Raw genomic sequence first — 20,183 nt, 5'->3', positions numbered from 1 at the left:
ACAGCCCCTTCCTGGAGAGTCAACAGCATGGTTGAGGTGCTGTGGTGCTCCCATGCATCCGTGGCTGACACGTGGCCACTGTGGCTCTGAGGGACCCTCCCCCTCTCAGGCCACCTGCCCCCAGTTATTCTGACCACCAAGAGCACCTGTGGGTTCTGACCTGGATCCTGCCAGCTTCCTGGGGCAGCAAGCCCAGGGAGGCGCCCCAAGCCCCAGGTCCCCCCTTCACGGCTGTGTGTGACACACCCAGGAAGGAGCAGCCTGACCGTGGGGTCTGTCCTCCTGGGGACTTGCTCCTTTGCTGGCACCTGCCACGGCTTCCTGACGCCTCAGCTATGCAATGTTTTGCTCCCCTTCTCCTGAGGTTCCCAAGGCGCCCTACCAGTGCAGCAGGCAGTGGCCAGCAGGGCTGGCCCACCCCATGGCACTTGTGGGCCGGGGGACGTCGTGCTGTCCACTGCCTCCGTCACACATACCCCCTTCCCCCAGGATTCACTCTGCCTTGTGAGGTGACAGAAGCGCCAATCTTGTTCTGTTTGAATATTTTGAAGTTTATTTATTTTGAGAGAGAAAGAAGTGTGCGCATGTGCGTACAAGTAGGGGAGGAGCAGAGGGGGAAAGAGAGACTCCCAAGCAGGCTCCGCACTGTCAGCACAGAGCTCTACACGGGGCTTGAACCCACAAACCGGGAGATCATGACCAGAGCCAAGATCAAGAGTGGGACGCTTAAACGACCGAGCCGCCCAGGCGCCCTTCCAATTCTGTTTTCAAAAAGGAAGCCACCTGGAAGATGTGCAGGGTGGGTAAGAGAGACACACTGCGGGCGGAGAACGGGGCCAGACACAGAGTAAACGCGAGAGGGTGAGCAGCCGGAACGGACGCTGCTGACCTCCTGTGACAAAGGTTCTTGCTGAAAAGTCACTTGGAAGTGGACACTTACAGGGGCGCCTGGGGGGCTCAGGGTGGTTGAGCATCCGACTGCGGCTCAGGTCATGATCCCACGGTTTGTAAGTTCCAGCCCCATGTCGGGCTCTTAGCTGGCAGCTCGGAGCCTGGAGCTGCTTCCGTTTCTGTGTCTCCCTCTCTCTCGGCCCCTCCCTCTCTTGTGCTCTCTCTCAAATATAGACGTTGAAGAAAATTAAAAAAAAACAAAGAAGTGGACACCTATGGGGCTGCAAACAATTACATGCGATCGCTCTGTATTTTATTGAGATCTCTACATTTTGCAAATGTAAACAAACATCCAGTAAACACATCCAGATTAAAAAAGTCTATGGACACAGCACATCACTGTCGTCAGGGGGCAGTGTCAGCTTCCAGCAGAAGGCAGGCCTCGCCCAGCACAGAGCCTATCCCAGGCCGGGAGGGCGCGGCCCCACCATGACCTGCTTTGGAAATGTGGGGACGGCGGGGAGGGCGGGCAGGGCAAACAGCACACAGGACCCTCAACGTGGGCATCTCTTGCCTCCCAGGGGGTGCTCGGGAAGGAAGCTGGGGCAGGATGGTATGTCCCGGCCAGCCACAGAGAGGAGCTTTACAGACCCCTCAAAGCTCAAGAGACAAAGCACAACGGCTCAACCCCACCCAGTCACACACCTGGATGTGTGCTGTCCACTGTCCAGGATTCATGGGGCTACCCACAGAAACACGGGATCCGCGTGTGGCTGACATGATGCCAGAGACACTTCCCCACCTCCCCGGGGCTGCTTCCCGCATGCCAGAGGAGACAAAACGAAAGTCTCTGTCTCACGACAAAAACTGTACACACAAATAAAAAAATAAAAAACTAACGGAAGTCTATCTACAAGGCTAGCTCTTTGCAGAGGCTGCAGGTTCTGGAAACTGAAGAAATTCGTATGGGTCGTGGGTCACCTCTGGCTGCTCCCCGATGCTGAGGCCAGAAGGACTTCCTGCAATTGTGGGAAAGACAGGTGTTCACACAGTGGATCCACACACACGTCGCGGTTCACACCGGGCCGAAAACGTGTCCTAGTGACGGCGGTTAGTGAAACCACAACTCAGCCATACAGCCCGCTTGTTACTCAGCCAAACCTCCACCATGGACGAGCACCCCCGAGCCCACAACGTCAAGACGTATTTCGCGAGCCCGACCTTCTATCTGGGAACTACAACAGGAGCATGGGGAAGTAAGGGAGTAAATTCAAGGAGCCAGGAAGCGTTTGGTTCCCTTCCTGGTGGGACTGAAATCCCGGTGGGGCCCACACACCTGCCCGCTCTGTCTCAGTAAACACAGAAGGCCCCAGGCCACCTGCTCTCCCCTCAGGGCCTCGGAGGATCGACACACTCGTTGACACTCTGTGTTAGGACTAAAACCGGGAATGGCAGAAAGAAACAAACGTTCCCCGAGTTGAACTCAGCGTCTGAGGCTCGTTCTGCCCCTTCCAAGGTCCCTGGGGTGTAGCCAGCTGGGGCTCCTCATGACGCAGGGCCGGCCATGTCTCACGGCCACTCCCCAGGATTCCTAACCCCAAGTGACTTCCACTCACACGCTTCAGCCCCGTGCAGCTGCCCGACTAGAGGGCGGTCTCAGCGCCCCAGGGGCAGGGGCGCCCTGCAGAGGGAGCAGCCCCCAAAGTCCCGGGGCCACCTTACCCAGGTGGTGCTGGTCCCTACTGGAGGGGGAGGTGTTGGACAGGCAGCTGAGGATGGAGGACAGCCAGGAGCCCCTGCGCTCTGCCTGTGCCTCGTGTAGGTCCTGCAGAGGCGTACAGAGACACAAGCAACCAGGAGAAGAGGGAGGCTGCAGCGCAGATGACTGGCAGGCCTGACGTCCATCTGCCGGTGGGCAACATCCCCACTACGGGGCGAGCCTGCCTGCAGCGACCCCGTAACACACACCACTTCTGGGAGGGTCCTGCTCGCGAGGCACCCCAGAGATGGAGCTGGAGACAGGACCCAAAGAGAGCCTGCGGGACACGAGCTCTGCCCAGACACCCCTGACGCTACCTTGCCCCCTGTGAGAGCCGGCTGATCCTGTCCCGAGCCTCGTCAGCTGCGTGCTCCACCAAGGCCAGCACGTGCTCCTCTGCCGTGCTGTCAGTCAGGCTGCAGGCATTTCCTTCCGGCTCAAACGTGCAGCTGCGAGGCAAGAACAGCACACACGTCACCGGGGCACGTGCTGCTCCCACCTCACCACAGTCAGTCCCTACCACTCCCCAAGGTCACCATGGGCTGGGAGCAGGGGCACGAAGTACTCCTTGACCCTGTCCTCATGGCTGTAACTGCAGCAATACGCGAGGCCTCCACGAACAGCAAGGGAGACCCAAACGGCCGCTGGAGGTGTCTCGTGTCTCAGCTGCACACCTGAGTCGATCTAAGAGCAACCTGACGGCAACCTCACTACTCACAATGTCATTCGAGGCACCGTTGGAAAAAGAGGCAAAGCTCCATGGAGCGTGGAGACACCAGAAACAAGGGTGAGCTGGGAGCACAGGTCATGAGGCAAAAGGGGCATCCCGAGGCTTCGGCAGGTGGCCTCAGACCCCACACAGAGAAGAGCTTTATTTGAACAGCCAAGGGTTGCTGGGTGCAGCACCCAACGGATGTGGTCTCTCCTGTGGAAGTTTCCAGAAGCATATGGACAGATTCCATCCAAGGAGCTGTGGGAGCAAATTCTGCCTGCGGATCCCAAGCCTGCAAGAACCCCCCCCCCCCCCCCGCCCAGGGTGGATGGCTGCAGGAGTTGGGGGGTCGGGTATGATGAGAATGAAGCCCCCCCCACAAAGCGTGTCACTTGCCTAACACAGCACAGCTATGTCCCCCGCTCAGGGACAGCCAAGCCAGGCCACCAACAAGTGTCCTGCATAGGAGGGAACTTCTTCATAGTGAAGGGCCAACAATCCCTGCAACACACATATGGGAACAGCAGTGTCACACCTGGAACAGAGCCTGCGTATGGCTGGCAGGGGCGGTCCAGCCCTTGTGCCCCCAGGTCCGTTAGCGTTTCAAGGCCCGGCTGGTCCAGGTTGCCGGCCAGCTGCCTGGAAACACCTGAGACCAGAGCTCACACGCAGCCTCTGGGGACCAGGCTCCTTCCAGCAGGTGGGGTGGGGGGGGGTCCACGAGCTACTCCACAGACACGGGCACCAGCACAGGCTCACCCTCACTCACATTCCTGAGGTGCGTTTCCCGATACCTGATAACTTCTCTACTTCCTTTTGGATTCCTCGGCAGTTTCAACTTGTACAGGTGCTGCTTCAGGAACGAGCTCCTCAAAAGCTGTGTCTTCGTTGCCCAGAAGATCTGCCTGCTGAGAAAAATCCATGTCCTGCATAAACGACATGCTGTGCTTCAGAGCTAACAGCCGCTCCTAGAATCAAAAAGGACAGAGCAGCAGGCCTTTACCTCTGCCTCACAGCTGAGGCGCCATGGTGATGGGTTGGATGTGGACAGCCACAGCCTCGCCTGGCCTAACAGCGGGCTCCCATGGCGCTACCGCGGCAGGTGTAGGTGGGAGTCAGCACCACAGGCGCGGCCGACTGGCTGGGAGCACTCGGGGCTGGCAGAGGGGGACGGGCCAGAGGGCACAGTGGCCCTCACCTCACCTACAGGCCGATCAGGTACAAGGCACTGGTCCTAGATGCGTGACACATGCAACCTGGCTCGTGGGACAGATCTGGGAAGCCACTCTGGATGGCCAAGACGTCCTGTCCGGACTCAGTGAGGCAGCCACGTAAAACAAATCACAGGCTGGCTGCAATCCATCAGACACCCACACTTAGATCAACAGATCCAGCACTTTCCACCAACCCTAAAGGAGACGTTCCAGCTGGCGCAGGAGCAGAGAGAGAGAGAGAGAGAGAGAGAGAGCACCTGGAGGGGAGGGTGGCCTGGGATGTGTACCCTAGAGCAGAAGCTCCGCGCCACTGCCAGTGATGGTCTGGTGGAAGCATGTCAGTCAGTGGGGGTGGGGCTCTGTGTAGGCATCGAGACAGAGGGGAACTCACGTCTCTGTGGCTCCCTGCTGCCGTGGGTTTCTTACTTTGCTCATCTTAAAGCCTGCGTGAAGGATCTCCTTGGTCTACTTGTAGTACACGGTGTCTGGTCTGTTGTAGGTCATCGCGTTATCACACATCAGTTTGAAATCTGCCTGAAAGGGAAAAAAATAGAATCTGTCGAATTTGAACCACTAAGATGCCAGCGAAAACCGGATTCCTGTCAAGAGGCTAAAACTGAGTGGCAAGCAACTAAACCAGGCTCTTCAGCTTCACAAATGGTTTTTAACGACTCTTTGAGGAAAGTGTCAGACCTTACAGTGAGAAGCCTGCCAAACCTAGAGCTTCCTCTTGAGCACGACACATGCTTGCTTTCTGTTTCTGTTGTTTTATTCTGAGAAAGAGAATGTGTGTGTGAGCAGGAGAGAGACAGAATCCCAAGCAGGTTCCACGCTGTCATCACAGAGCCTGACGTGGGGCCTGAACTCGCGAACCATGAGATCACGACCTAAGCCGAAACCAAGAATTGGACGCTTAACCGACGGAGCCTCCCACCTGCCCCAACAGGTGCGCGTTCTAAGAACACCGCAGCTCCCTCTCTCCATCTCCAACTCCCCCGCTTTGGGAGAAATCAGATGTAAATAGGAACAAGAAGTGACAGCCAGGTCCTTTTAAGTAAAAGCTGAGGGATGAGCAGAGACCTGAGCACGTTCACGTCCTCTCTCTGGGATTTTGCCACAGAATTCAAAACTTGGTCTATCGGCGATTACTCTAATAGCATCAGCAAAAAGGCTTTCCGTAAGATAGGAAAATCTTGCTGAACAGCTTACATTAAAAGCAAGCTATTGGACATTTCCATATATCATCACCCCAACCAAATTACAGACAGCACACACCTGTCACAGGTGCGCTGGCCATGAGGACGCATAAGGACAGCTGAAGCCAGCCAGACCCTGACTGAACCCCAGCACTGGCCCCACGGCCAAGGTCCCCAGGGCTGGGCCTGTGGCCCTCAAGTCCCCACCCTCTGCAGGCCTTGATGTAGCAGTCTTGAGGACAAGGCAGAGGGGGGACACTGCTCACATCCAGGACTGTCACTGGACAGCAGAGCAAACCGGCGCCCGACAAGGAAGGTGGAGGATTGAGGGCCGCCCGCCCCAGTACCCTTTCATGTGGCACAGCCTCTGAGGCTCAGCAAACACACTCAGTCATGTCACCAGAAAATGACAGTGATAGAGCTAAGCCTTCCAAATTGAATAGAAACTAAGAAAGAAACCCGATGCCTTTTCCTAAATGACATCATTACCAAAGTGTCAAGCACTCATCTTGATCCGCCCCTGGTTTCAAAGCCAACAAACAATTCCTACCTCGCAGTTTTACCAAGAAACAGAGTTCAGAACTACACGCTAGAGAGTCATAGCGGCGGTGGTGGCGAGGTGGCATTGGCGGCGTGAGTAATTTATTAGGAATATTATTATTAAGTGTTAGCATATAAATTTTATTATAATAAAATATATTAAAATAAAGATATTTCTGTAAGGAAAGAAACACCAAATAAGCTTCTTATGGAAAAATCACATAACATTAAGTAGGTAGTTTACAGCCATCCGATATGAATCCTGGGATATTCTCATTTCACACAAACAGAAGTTTTTAATTGTATGCAGAATATATGCACTAAGACCATTTTGTTAAGTATTTTCACTGAATACTCTACATAAGTTATCAACTACATATCCCCTTAATTATAACAGGAAAAAAATTTACTTACAATAACTTTACAGTAAACATTGAATATAATATTAAGTATAAATATAATGCATAAATGTATGTTTTATTTCATAAAAACTGAAAATGAAAGTGAGGGATTCATGTCCGTTATATTCCTCAGTTTTCCCAATTTACAAATGCCTAAACAATCCTATCATACTGAGGACGATACTGAGGATCCACTAGATCAAATATTGATTCCCATTATAAATAGAAATCATTTCAAAATACAATTATGATCACAAAATGAAAGTTTTAGAACTTTATCCTACATAGATTTCTCTAAAGAATGGTTGGATTGACATCAGCTTCATTAGAAGACAACTTATGTTTAAAGCCATCATATCTTTCTTTTTTTTTTTTTTTTTTTTTTTTTTTTTATTTTTATTTTTTTATACAATTTTTTTTTTTTTAACGTTTATTATTTTTGGGACAGAGAGAGACAGAGCATGAACGGGGGAGGGGCAGAGAGAGAGGGAGACACAGAATCGGAAACAGGCTCCAGGCTCCGAGCCATCAGCCCAGAGCCTGACGCGGGGCTCAAACTCACGGACCGCGAGATCGTGACCTGGCTGAAGTCGGACGCTTAACCGACTGCTCCACCCAGGCGCCCCAAAGCCATCATATCTTTCTATGCTATTCTTCTTTTGCATCCTTAATTACTTGTATGATATATTCCTTTTGCTACATAACTAGCCGTCCCAAAGGACTTATTCTAATGGTACTCACCTGCATCCTTGAACATATATACCATCTTACACTGACTGTAAATAGCCAAACCACCTACTTTGTCAGTTCAGAGACAACAAATCAATGCATGATAAATAACACCATTCCACTTTGGACTAAAAAACAGGAGGTTAAAGTGTTTCCCATTATTGCTACCAAGAAAAAAAGAAAATTTTCTGCCTTTGAAAATAGGCGTTGACTTCTCTTGACAGAATGTAAGTTTATCTACAGAAAAGATCCACGAATTCTTAACACATTTTTTTCATAATAATATAGTCTGTCCTTTAAAAAATAAATGTAAGAAAAAACTGTATATATTCTCTATAACAAGTAGGTAAACCATTTCACATACCAACAAAGAGTTAAGTGGTGTATATTTCTATACGCTACTGTATAGATATAGGTATATTCCTATACTGAGGTTCTTATAAGGCAGACAGATACACATATGAATACATATATCACAAGGTATTGTGCATTCACAATAGCATAGGAACAAACATAAAAAAAAATAGCCATTAATTATGGTATGTCCCCATGGTGGTAGCAGATGGTGGGCAAGGGTGCTGAGAAAAAAGTATAAATGAAGAGAAAAAAGTTATGGATGAAATGGCATTTAAATTTGGTCTTGATAAGTGAGTAGAATCACAGTAGAAAGATGGATTATAAAAGCAGTCCATGCGGACTAAATATTATGGGCGAGTTCTGAGTATTCTCATGTATATAATTTAATTAGAGACCAGAAATTGAAGCACATAAAACTGTCAGGATAGGTACTCAAATATGGGTCTAGCTATAGACAACTGAGTGCCAGAATAAAGCGTTCACAATTGATTTGGTAACTAAGAGAGAGAAATTGAAGGATTCTGAGGAGACAACCTGACTTGCAAGAGAAGATGGGAAGTCTACTGGAATTTGTAGGAATGATGTTGAAAAACAATGTTGACAGTGTAGGTAAGAAAATGTAACCTTGAACTGAGGGAACTAGTTATAAAAGACACCCGATAGCTATCAGTATAACTCTAGTACTTTTCTATAGCAAATTTCCCCAGAAACGGATTAAAACACCAACATGCTAAGGAAAATCATATGTTGTAGGGAAGGCCAGCAAAAGAAACTGTGTGCATATGTATGGATAATTTTTTGTTTTGGATGCTACTTTTTTTAACAGTATGGTAATTAATAACTTCTGTGCACCATAAAAAGATAAGAAGACAAAAGTAGTCTGGGCTTAACTTACAAATCAACAGACATGCAAAAAAATCATCAAGGACATCTGCGTGTTATACCTCCCTCAGTAGTATGTCAAAAAGACAACCTACTCTCTCAAGAATGATGCCTGCAAAAAGCAGAGAGGAAAAAGTTCTCCTCAAGAACGCTTTTTGTTTTTCCTACAGCAACATTAATTACATTGTCGGCTAGAGCTGAAAGCATGAGATAAGCAGAAGCAATCTGATTCTCATCTTGTTTAAACTTGTCAGTTCTAAAATGAAGTCAAGAGTTAGGGAAAATGGAGAAGGTCTCCTTCCTCATTTAAAGATAAATGGGAAGTCCAACTCCTGAATTTTTTTAAAAGGAGGGTTACTCTCTAGAAGACAGTCGTCTCTTTGAAAGTATTTCTAATTCAGCCTCTCACATGACAGCCTCCCAGAGTCTGAGAGTGATATGTTTCATCAGGAGACACTCCCATCTTCAGTGCAGCTCTGGATCACCTGTTCTGCCTTTGACCCTCTGCTAAAAGAAAATGGATCTCTACAGGGCTTAGAAGCTGCCAAGACTTAACAAATTTTTCAGCTGAACTTTTGCTTCAACTCAGTGTTCTTACTTCCTAGTTCTGCTGTTTCATGTGGCATGCTAGGCAACCCTAAAGAGAAGTTACTTTCAATAAGCGCTTATTTGTTAGAATTCTGACTCCCAATATGATCCTGGAGATTGGATACATGTTCCTCCAGAGAAGAGAAAGAAGGAGAGGGAAAACTGAGGAAAGAACAAGAATAGATGAAGTATGGATACGTAGATCACCTAGTGAAGGCAGGGTTAGAGAGTATGACACAGAGATGTGAAACAAAGCGTCTGAGGGGATGCGACGCCTGGGATTTGTCCCAGGTATCAAAACACTATGAATGTACCATATATTGAAGGGAATTTCAATACAGATCTTATCCAGTCAACATTTTTTTTCCTTCTGAGTTGTGAATCCCTTTCCTCTTCTAGTTGTGTATCCCTAAATTTTTCCTCCAATAAAGCCTTTTATTTTTTCAAGTGTTAAACGAGTGGAATGAAAAGAAAGAGACCATTTTATTTCTCATTTCTCGGACACATTTTTTTTTTTATCCCTTAGAAAGTAAATCCATTCAAATAATTGCTTATTAAAATTATCTGGGACAATGCTTTAAAAAGCCCAAAGCATGAATGGTTTTATTGTTGAGATTAATATATTTCACCAAATTCTACCCACTATTACATATCCACACTGCTCTGATTGTTCACATGAATTTTTTAATGAGGTATATTTTTAAAGTGTATTCTTTGAAGAATTTTTTTTTTTTTTTAAATAGAAGCTTAGGCACGTGAGTGAGGTCTGACTTTATGGGGGAAAAAATATCACTTGAATCAAGACATGAGGGCTAGTCTATGCACCGATGCAGTGCCTACAATTCTGATGTGACATTCCAATGAAATCCTGAAAGTTAATACTTCCTAAATTCAGGTTTAGGGTACATGGGCTGGGAGAAAACAATTTCTCCATTATCTTCTTCATAATCTGAATCTTAAAGGTCCCTTAATGATGGCAAATTGATGGGAGAAAAACTAAAAGCAACAAAAACAAAACCAACAAATAAGTTTTATTGTCAATTGAAAAAGTAAATAACCAGCGCTGACAAGTAACAAAGAATCCTGATTTTAAAAAAGAAAGTGCATTTGCCAATTTTTTCTAATCTCTTTAAAGGTTTTCAATAGTTCTAAATTAAATCCCTTTCACCCTTATCTCTTTTTCCATCAGAAAATCCGAAGAGTATTTGGATTCAGACATCCACTGCACCAAAGATCTTTCATTACACAGCACAAACAGGCAATTTATTGAACAAGAACCCAATTACTTAACCTAGCTTCAGGTTTCATTCTATCTACCCTGCCGCATCTACCTTGACAGAAGCCTACTCATCTCTTCTGATGGACGTTGCTACATATCAGTTCTGCTACAGAGAGATGATTCCTAACCTTCTTGTAGAGAACCACTGATTAAAGAAGCTCAGATGCCCATCTCAGCTTCCTTGGACCCATGAATAACAATGGGAAAGAGTGCAGACAGATATGGACCCTTTCCTCCTCTGTATAAGGAACCAGCATTCAAAGAGTTGAAAAAAAGGAGTATCTGCTCAGAGAAAATGACTAACATTTACCAAAGTCCTGTACTGGCAGTGTCTGAGGTTCTCTCCAGTGTGTTTCTGTTCTTTACATTACTATCATGCTCCCCCCATTTTGCTAGTAGAGAAGAAAATAAATTCCGTAAAGTTCTTGTACCTTTATTGCTGCCATTCTTGTTTTCAAACGTACTGATAAACGATGTTAATGACTTGACTTTTACATCACAAATTCTCAATAGTAAATGCACATTAGAAGAACCTAGGAACCTACAGCCTGAGTCCCATCCCTACAGATTTTGATTTAATTCATCAGGACTGGAACCTGCGCATTGTTACTGTTTTTAAATTTCTCCAGATGATTATAATTTACAGCTAATGTTGAGAAGCATTATTTGATGTGAATAGCAACCAAAATTTCGTTATTATATTAGAATTATGAACAGCTGTTAGGAACCATTTTAGTTTAGCTTCATTTCCAAAGCAGTAATATTTTAGAGAAAAGCCTCTGGGGGCACCTGGGTGGCCCATTGGTTGAGCATCCGAATTCCTCTCAAGTCCTGTCCTCCTGGTTCATGAATTTGAGCCCCAGGTTGGGCTCTTTGTTGAGAGCTCAGAACCTAGAGTCTGCTTCATATTCTGTGTGTGTCTCTCTCTCTGCCCCTCCCCTGCTGACACTCTGTCAATCTCTCTCTCTCAAAAATAAATAAACATTAAACAATTTTAAAAAAGGAAAGCCTCTAAAAGTTTACACTCATGAAGACATCGTTACCTCACAGGAAAGTCTATTTCTTTGGTTTCCTTTTTAACATTAAATCTTTAGAGAAAGTTCCCGATATATTTCAAAGTATCCATGTACACGACTGCTCATGACAACACTGTTTTTCTTGATAAGTTCAATAATACCGACAATAAAGAAGTGGAGTTACACACACAAACACCGAGAAAGAGAAAGAGAGGGAGGAGAGAGAAGGAGAAAGGAAGACACCAACTAGCTCACATAAATGGGAATAGGGAGAATGCCTTCAGTGTAAAATACTTTACGGATGGACTTATAGGCATATATGTACATGCATAATACCTTTTTGAAGAACACTGTAAAGGGTGGTTTCTAGAAATATAAGGTTAGGCTTTTATTTCTAGTATATACCTTTTTAATTCTTTCTATATTCTAATCATTTGTATGAACTGGTTTCATATATTTCAACTAGGAGAGACTATTTGGATAATGGGATAACAAATCATTTGTTTCTTTTTTGGAAGTTTTCAGTATTCTCCCAATACTGATGTGCAATTAGCTACCCACACTCTTCCTTGTGCTACCGTTTGGAGGTGATGAAGTTACCAGTCTTCTACATGATGGCCCATTAGCTATTTTAAAGAAAACAACAATGTTTTCCTTTGGTGGAAACTCATTTCAGATTTTCTTCATATCCTTTTGAAGACTGTACTGTGTGTTTAGTATTAATGTGCTGGTATTAAAGGATATGAAAATAATTTCACCAATTTGTGCCATGAAGAAGCTTACATTCGATCAAGGAGATAGAAATAAAAACATAAATAAAAAATAAAAAGTAGTAATTTCATTGCAAGTTCATTTGTAAACAGAGGAAACAAATGCCCACAGGGGAGTCTATTCTCTCAAGATGGTGAGCAACCAATACAGGGAGTGTAAAATTGGCAAATGGGCATGGAACGTGTTTCTCAAAATTTACTTTTCAAGTTAACAGAATTTTGATGTGTTATTTTAGTTCAATTTTACAACAGTACCAGATATTATTATTCCCAATTTATAACTCCATCAGTAGCAGCTCACGATATAATGGCTTTAAGATCTTTTCTTCTCTGACCATGTTCTGATTCATCAATATTGCTCTACAATAGCCAAGAATTAAATATACTTTCTAAATATGGTCTGATCAGTGCACAGGCAAGTGACACTACTGAGTCCACTGATTTTAGCACTAATATCTCTGATAATTTGTTCCAGAGTGAAGAGAGTGGAAGGAAAAATAGAGTTGATAGAAGCAGTTGGGTATATGGAGAAAGAAACAGCAAAGCCTGCCTGGAAGACTCAATGATGGCTTCAGAGAGCAGGCAGTGTTGGCTTGAACTGAGATTTGAAAAGCAAGGTTGAGTATTCCGGGGATAAATAGTGGGGTCTTCATTCCAAGCACAGGGAGTAATACTACCTGTTTAGACACTATGGATGCTTTCCACATTGTGTACAGTCACAAGAACAGGAACAAAGGGGCAAATGGGAGTGAGGTTTGACAGGGAGATAGAGGACTGACCATTATTATCTTGGGAATTTGGATATGATTGTACAGGCAATTAATATAACAACATAATAACTCATTTTATGTCCTGGAGAAAGACCTGTGTATTTTCCAGACATTAAAAAGGAATGAAAACATGTATAATAGAGATGCGCTCAGCTAAAATAAAACATCACCTAAATATCAGTAGTTTTTAAGTTGAAATGACAATTTCATACTTTTGTAATTTTTACTCCCCATCGGGAACACAGTTACACACTTTTGTGAGAAACGATGGTCCTTTTCATTAAGCTATGCATGATAGAGAAGAGTCAGCAGGTGCCTAACATGACTGCTTGCGGTTAGGATCACTTTCAAATTTATTTTGGCATAGTATTTCCATCAGAAAATTCTAAGTCAATAATTTTTTTAAAAAAATTTGTACTTCTATTACAGGCCATTTATTGCAGGCTGTTTACTATGAATTTTTGCTTACAATTTCTTGTCAAATGAAAAGCCCTAACCTAGCTTTTCCTGAACAATTTCAAGCTTTAGCTTCTATAGTACAGCTGTCTACTGCATATCCTAAAATTGGTATCCCTACTGGGAACAACAGGAGACCATGGTGAGGAGAGAAAACACACAGCAATATGTATGAAAAGAGGTTTTTTTGTCTCTTGGTTTTAATGTTCTTTAAGATAGCATGCTGGTTTCCTCTGATGCAAGAAGATTCCTCAAAAGACACTAAATTTCGAGTCTTTAAACAATATTCTGCTCTATGAAATTCTTATCAAACATTCATTGTTGAGATTTTTTAAATATGGGTTAATAAGTAGTTTCAGACAATAGCAGAACAAAACTACTTATTTTATATTTGGAATATAAGACAAAATTGTATTTGTGTGATAAAATGTTAGGGACTAGATTGGTTATTTTTACTTGATAAAAGTATGATTTATAGTGTCTTTGTGTAGATTGTGATTGTTTCATGTTTTATTGTCAAATTTCCTTGGCTAATAAAGCCACAGATAATGAAGCTGGCACAAGAGATCATTGTCTAGAGTTTTCAAGGTCAATATGTCAATTAAGGTCCATGAGCTACTCATTAGGACCAGAAAAAAATGAACATGCTGAGCAAGAGGAGATTACAAGTCTGGGATATCAAACATCTGTATTGACTTATGACAGCGTCAAGTTCTCCCTTTTGTGAAGTGATTTAGAGGGGCAAATTACTTTTTCACTAATTTGACAAAGATGACACTTTTTAAAGCTTCCTAATATAGGTTCAAAGATGCTTCATCACATACATCCATAAACCATGATACATCTATTGCATCAAATTCTCCAAGTACATATTGTCCATGTCATCTAGCAGAAGCATTAATTTATTTCCTTCATTCATTTGACAAAGACTTATAATTTCCTGAGTATGTACTGTGAATAAAGTTCTGGGTTAGCCAGAGGAGAGGGGAAAAATGAGGTAACCACAATTTCTGTCTCAAATACCCTACAGAGATAGATACTAAGCAATTAAATACATGATCAGTTAATTATAGCTGGTATAAGTGTCACAAAGGGAAAGTGCATGATGTGAGAACATACAATTATTATCATATAAGACCTTCAATGAGAGAATCATGTGGTATGAACATATCCACAGAATATAGATATTAATTTACTAACTAAATATAATTGAATATGTATTTATTGAGAACCCACTATATTCCATTCATTCTGTGGGGGTTAAGGATGTAAGAAAATCATACAATGTAATTGGGGAAACAGACATATGTACAGAAAAATGCTAAAAGCTACAGAAGCACAGATAAAAGGTGGTCCCTGAGATTTAAAAAAGAAGAAGAAAAATACTTGAAAGAGAGAACTGGTTCATTCATTTAATAAAATATTTATTAAACATTTATCATTTTTCCAACTTGGTGCTTGGTGTTAGGGACTTATGTCAATAAAATATAACCCCTGTCTGTAAATGACTCACTTTCTACAGCAGTGGTCGAAACCAGGATGGTTTTCTCCTCAGGGGACATATGACAAAGTCTGGAGACATTTTTTTTTTTTTTTTTTTGTCATAACTGGGGAGGGGGCACTACTGTCATCTAGTGGATAGAGACCAGAGATACTGTGAAACAGCCTACAATACAAAGAACAACACCCCCAGTGATGAATACTTATATATCCCCAAATGTCAATAGTACCAAGGTTGATAAACCCTTGAGAGCCACAGAGAAATAAGTAACCAATTACAATGCAGTATTATTAGTGATGAAATTGGGCTGTGTTTTTTTTTTTGTTGTTTTTTTTTTTTTCAACGTTTATTCATTTTTGGGACAGAGAGAGACAGAGCATGAACAGGGGAGGGGCAGAGAGAGAGGGAGACACAGAATCGGAAACAGGCTCCAGGCTCCGAGCCATCAGCCCAGAGCCCGACGCGGGGCTCGAACTCACGGACCGCGAGATCGTGACCTGGCTGAAGTCGGACGCTTAACCGACTGCGCCACCCAGGCGCCCCAAGGCTGTGTTTTAAAAGACTAAGGAAAGTAAAGGAATAAATGTGATGCATTAAGGAGAGTAGGCAAGGAAAATCATTTAACATAGTACACTATTATTGCAAATTTTGGTGAGATTCTGGAAATGCCTGTCAAAATGAAGATAGCAAGGTTAATATAGAATGGATGTGAGAGGGTTTTTGAGAGGTAAAACAAATGTTAATTTATGAAGCAATTATATGATGAAAGTTTGTGAGGTTGAAACAGATGGAAGACGCGGATGGAAGAGTCAATGCTTTCCTTACAATTTGTTTTGTTTGGGTGGTAGGTTAGATGGTGTTAACATGAATATATATCAAGACAAAGGTGAAAGACAGTTTTGAAAGATATTAATGATAATAAAAATAATACTTACATGTTACATGTCAAAGAGTATGTTAGTCACAGCAAACTATTAAATGTGTCATAACCCTTGTTAGGGAGGTAGAGCTATTTAAAATAAGTAGTTATCTCTAATTTTTAAGAAAGGGAAAGAGATTAAATACATCACTCAAGGTCCCATTGCTTATTTGTGGCAACATCCAAACTCCAATTGATATTTGTCTTCTGAAGCCAGTGTTGTCAACCTCTATGCTCTACTGGATAAGGAAAGAGAGACTGTAGACCATCTAGGTGGAGTTTTCACAGTTTGGATTTAGATTGCTTGGGTTCTCCAAAAAGTGAAACCTGGCATAAAAGTTTATATACTGCCAGTTTCTTAGGGAATACAATTCCAGGGAAGCAGAAGTGAGGAGAAATTTGAGTGAGACATAGATATACGGAGAGCAAACATTCAATTTTAAGTCAAGCACACTTGATGGTTTGATTGCTGGAATGTCTTCTAAGAGACCATCCTAACTGTTGCATTTCAGGATAGCCCATGGATAAGACAAAAGGGAGAATATTCACCACCTCTCAACAACATTAGTTAAAAATTTGCTCTAAAAACTTTGAACTCTTCTGCCTTTCCTACATTGCTCATCTAGAGATACCAAGTGGGTGTCAGTGGCAACAGAGATGTCTTGAGGCAGGAGGCAAGAAAGATTCAGCATGAATGGAAGATAAAACACGATGAGTTGTGCCAGTGAGAATCAATCACAAGGAAAGCTAATGCAAAATAAGAGGCCAAGCCCTGAAACAAATACAACTGGGAAGCTATGCAATGGTGTGTACGAAGTAGCTGACCTATCTGCTCTAAATATTACCAGCTTTGTTGCGATCAAGTTATTTCCCCTTCTGGGGTCTTAATTTTCTCATCTTCAAAACAGAGAAAATCATAGTACCTATCCAGTAGTATTGAGAGGACTGAAGGATTTAATATATATTAATAATTTAAAACAGGATGAACATAAGCACCAAATGCATTTATCATTTATTATTGACATCACCATCATCGTTGTTGAGAAGGAGAATATCAGCCCCTTAATAGCCACAAATGGGCTGAGTCTAACAGCAAGGCCTGGGGGTTGTTAGAGCTGGCCTGGCACCCACAGTTAAGGGTATAATGTCCTCTTGTTGAATATAAATTATCTCGGACAAAACACGAAGATCCAACAATGTCACTTTGTGACTATGATGAAGTGAGACAAAAAACAAAAACTTAATTGATCAAATAGAGAGTACAATAGTCAATACTCCAAAGAGTATTTGAGAAAAATGGATAAAATAGAAGACAGATCACACTGGGCAAATTGATGAGCAGGAGATGGGGAAATCAATCATTTTTAAAGTATGAATGTGAATAAGACAGAGATGGGAATTTAACTTGAGGAAAATGTAGGGTTGCAGGAGAAATTACGTATGATGGGGAGAAGTAAACAGTTAGTTTGCTTTAAGAAAGGCTCTGTGGGAAAGAGGTGTTTGCAGATCCAAGAAAGAGAGGGGAAATCTGATGAAGTAAGTTCTTAAAGTACACAGAAAGGAGAGATAGCAAGAAAATCGTTGGAAAACTAACCCTAAGAAGGAAAAGGTATTTCATTCTCTGAAATTGGAGGAGAAAGTGAGATAAATCCTAGTATCACTGAATATGAAGAATCTGTGATAGAGGGTAAAGAGGGGCAGCAAAGAAATTTCATGACTGTTGACTTGTTTTCTCACTGAGGAAATAATCCAAGACATCTGTTGAAGTTAAAGGATAGTAGCTTGGTAACACTGGGGCAGCCACAACAAAAAAGGGACCTGGAGCCAACAGGAAAGAAAAAGGTATCAGACATTAATAAGTATGCAGCCAACACTTCCTTTTGTCGGCCACAGTGAGAGTGGAAAGTGCGCCCCAAAGGCCTCAGGCACACTGGGAGAGTACAAGGTGATAGAGCACTGCCTGCCTACCCCAAATGCCATACTCTGCGCCTCTATCACGTGCACATCTTTGTACATAATCATGCTGTCAACAAGTTCCACTTCTGGTACTTTGTCTCTCAGCTGAAGAAGATGAATATATCTTCAAGGGAAATTGTCTACTATGGACAGGTGTTTCAGAAATACCCCATGTGGGTCAAGAACTTTGGCACCTGTCTGTGCCATGACTCCCCAGTGGCACTCACAATATGTACCAAGAGTACTGGACCTGACCACTGCAGGTGCTGTTACCCAGTGCTACTGAGACATGGACACCTGGCATTGCACCTGGGCCCACTCGATCCAGATTATAAAGGTGGAGGAGACTGCAGCCAGCAAGTGCCTACCAGCAGCCAACCAACTCCATGACTCTATGATCAAGTTCCCACTGACCCACCAGGTCTTGCATGGCCAATAGAAGCCATGTTTTACCATGAAGAGGCCCAAGATCTTCTTTTAGATACAGAGCTTCCCTGTCCCTAGGTCTGCCCAAATAAATGCCTTGGGAAAACCAAAAACCCAAAAAGCCAAACAAACAAACAAACAAACAAAAAAACCTAAACAAAACAAAACAGAGAGAGAGAGAGAGAGAGAGAGAGAGAGAGAATGCAGTTAAGGCAGAAGATTCTACACTCATAACCCTAAAGGATCTGATCAGTATAGCTATGTCATGTTTCTGTACAAGTCCTAAGCATCTGAGATGACAAGGAGACACATAAAATTCTTGGACCAATCCCTGTTATCAATGGCAAGTTTTCTGTGGTGAAAGGTGAAGAGGAACAAACGAATAAAAAGTCTTAAGCGAGCACAATTGAAATGAGCGATGACTGTGTCCAGGCCACATAAACAGGAAAACAAAGCCTGCTACAGAATGACCCATTAAAGCAGCTCAATTTCTAGGTCACTGGAGATAGGGAATGGAGAAGACAGGTGGAGATGTAAGGGTGGGGTGGGGTGGGGGATGGCAGCTACGCTCAGTAGCAGTGCCACTGAAGGAATTTGAAGGTTGGAAAGGCAGAGGGTTTCAGATAAAGTGTTTTCAGATTTTGGAAACCAAACAATTATAAAAGATAGTGAGATGCAGACAATGATCTAGAAATTTGTCCTTGAAGTTGGGCAGTGTTATGGAGGGAAGTAACTAGAGAAGAGTCCAAGACCCTAGTGGCCAGGAAAGGTGTTACATGTTAACAGGAGATTAACTTTAAAAAGATTACTAAATATTAGTTGTCCTATTTTCTCAGGCCAAATAAGATTTCTAGTACCCTATAAAAAGAAAGAAGAAAAAGAAAACCCCTTTAATGTTTCATATTATAGTTCAGAAAACTTACATTATTGTATAACAATTTCATTAAACTGCAGTGAGATTTATTTTTACAGAATGCTCATATGCTACAGATAGACATTACCTTCTGAAGAAGATGTCAAATAGACTTGTTTATGCCCAGAGAAGCCACGTATGTAGAAAAAGCCTCACACATCTACTACAGTTTCTGGAAAAGAGCTGAACAATTGGTGGTTACTACTGATGGAATTTAAAACAGATTCAAAAGATATAAGAAGCTACATTGTTAAAGGAATGGTATATAATTCTTGTGCTTCTTTACGTATGAGATCTTTTCTAAAAATTTTTTTGATGTTTAGTTATTTTTGAGAGAGAGAGAGAGAGAGAGAGAGAGAGAGAGAGAGAGAGAGACAGCGCAAACAGGGGGAGACACAGAATCCAAAGTAGGCTCCGAGCGCTGAGCTGTCAGCACACAGCCCTACACGGGGCTTGAACTCATTGACCGCGAGATCATGACCTGAGCTGAAGTCCAATGCTTAACCAACTGAGCCACCCAGGTGCCCCTCTAGGTATAAGATTCTTAATTTAAAAAGTAACTGCATAAATCTCGTGACCCTAGGAAATACTTGGTTACACTGAAGCTTTATTTAGCCCTGAAAAGAAATTCAGTGTTCTCTCTTGGTGAAATTTTGAAGAATCACTCATTAGACCTAATTGTTCTTCCAGAACGTCTGGCTGTTAGAGGTAATTTAGTAGGACAGAAAATAAAATATACTCACAGATTACTTGCTACAAATAAGATTGTACTCTCTGTCTATATCGTGAAACATTAAATCATATTTCCAAAGAGAAGTTACCTGATTATCTCCTTGAGAAAATACATGTGTGTTAATTCTTAACATCTTAACTCTACATTTGGGAAGACCTTATTCTAAGGTTTGACT

The 20,183-nt window shown here is 43.1% G+C and overlaps 2 long non-coding RNA genes and 1 pseudogene across 2 annotated transcripts; 1 reads left to right on the top strand and 2 right to left on the bottom strand.

Moving 5' to 3' along the window:
- Positions 1 to 1,769: 1,769 nt before the first annotated feature.
- On the bottom strand, positions 1,770 to 4,173 carry LOC147571519 (uncharacterized). The gene is made up of 3 exons (XR_015247322.1): positions 4,157 to 4,173; positions 2,968 to 3,099; positions 1,770 to 1,910 (listed from the first exon to the last, which is right to left on the bottom strand). It is a non-coding gene; the product is annotated as an uncharacterized LOC147571519 (long non-coding RNA).
- Positions 4,174 to 4,189: 16 nt separating this feature from the next.
- On the bottom strand, positions 4,190 to 19,554 carry LOC147571517 (uncharacterized). Its single transcript, XR_015247321.1, has 3 exons — positions 19,364 to 19,554; positions 5,003 to 5,110; positions 4,190 to 4,270 (listed from the first exon to the last, which is right to left on the bottom strand). It is a non-coding gene; the product is annotated as an uncharacterized LOC147571517 (long non-coding RNA).
- On the top strand, positions 17,842 to 18,417 carry LOC147571518 (large ribosomal subunit protein eL20 pseudogene; annotated as a pseudogene).
- Positions 19,555 to 20,183: the final 629 nt, after the last annotated feature.

The sequence above is a fragment of the Puma concolor genome, unplaced genomic scaffold (genome assembly GCF_028749965.1).
Source record: "Puma concolor isolate L17-30 unplaced genomic scaffold, mPumCon1.1.hap2 unalloc_scaffold_23, whole genome shotgun sequence".
In the NCBI taxonomy this organism is placed as follows: Eukaryota; Metazoa; Chordata; class Mammalia; order Carnivora; family Felidae; genus Puma; species Puma concolor.
Note: the sequence above shows the minus strand (reverse complement) of the source record. Positions and strands in the feature narration are given on the sequence as shown.